The sequence below is a fragment of the Heterodontus francisci genome, chromosome 12, assembly GCF_036365525.1.
Source record: "Heterodontus francisci isolate sHetFra1 chromosome 12, sHetFra1.hap1, whole genome shotgun sequence".
Lineage (NCBI taxonomy): Eukaryota > Metazoa > Chordata > Chondrichthyes > Heterodontiformes > Heterodontidae > Heterodontus > Heterodontus francisci.
In genome coordinates this window covers 108,953,309-108,954,016 of record NC_090382.1, presented here as the reverse complement: position 1 = coordinate 108,954,016, position 708 = coordinate 108,953,309, and positions in this window count along the sequence as shown.

Genomic DNA, 708 nt, shown 5'->3' with positions numbered 1-708 from the left:
TCGCATCGCTACACCAAGTGTGCAGGAGATATTGACTACTTGTGTAATAAAAAATGCCAGGTATTGCACTAAATCAATGTCAAACATAGTGATGTGAGAGTAAGTCAATAAATTAATCTTCTCATTTAAAGCTTCTTCACAAAAAGGCACATTGTTGTTCTGATTAATAGTAAGATAATTTTTTTAATGCCTTTATCTTTCTGAAATTGTCTCTCTGGCCTCCCATGTAAGACAAAGAATTGTAATGTGACCCTCCATGCCAACAGGTTGGACAACGCTGATTTACTGTACAGTGATTCCAGAACTAATACCCTGTAATCCCTCTGATCGCCTGTTGGTTATCTACTCCCCAATCCTAAATTTCCCAGTTTTAGTATCATACAGCACTGAAGGAGGCCATTCAGCCCATCGTACCTGCACTGGCTCTTTGAGAGAACTATCCAATTAATCCCACTCCCCTGCTCTTTCCCCATAAACTTGCAAATTTTTCAAGTATTTATCCAATTCCCTTCTGAAAGTTACCATTGAATTTGCTTCCACTGCCCTTTCAGGCAGCACGTTCCAGATCACAACAACTCGCTGTGTAAAACAAGTTCTCTTAATCTCCCCCTTAGCCAATTATTTTAAATTTGTGTCTTCTGGATACTGACCCTTCTGGCAGTAAATTTAGGAAGATGCTGAGTTGGTGTTCTAGGCACTGCCCTGCAA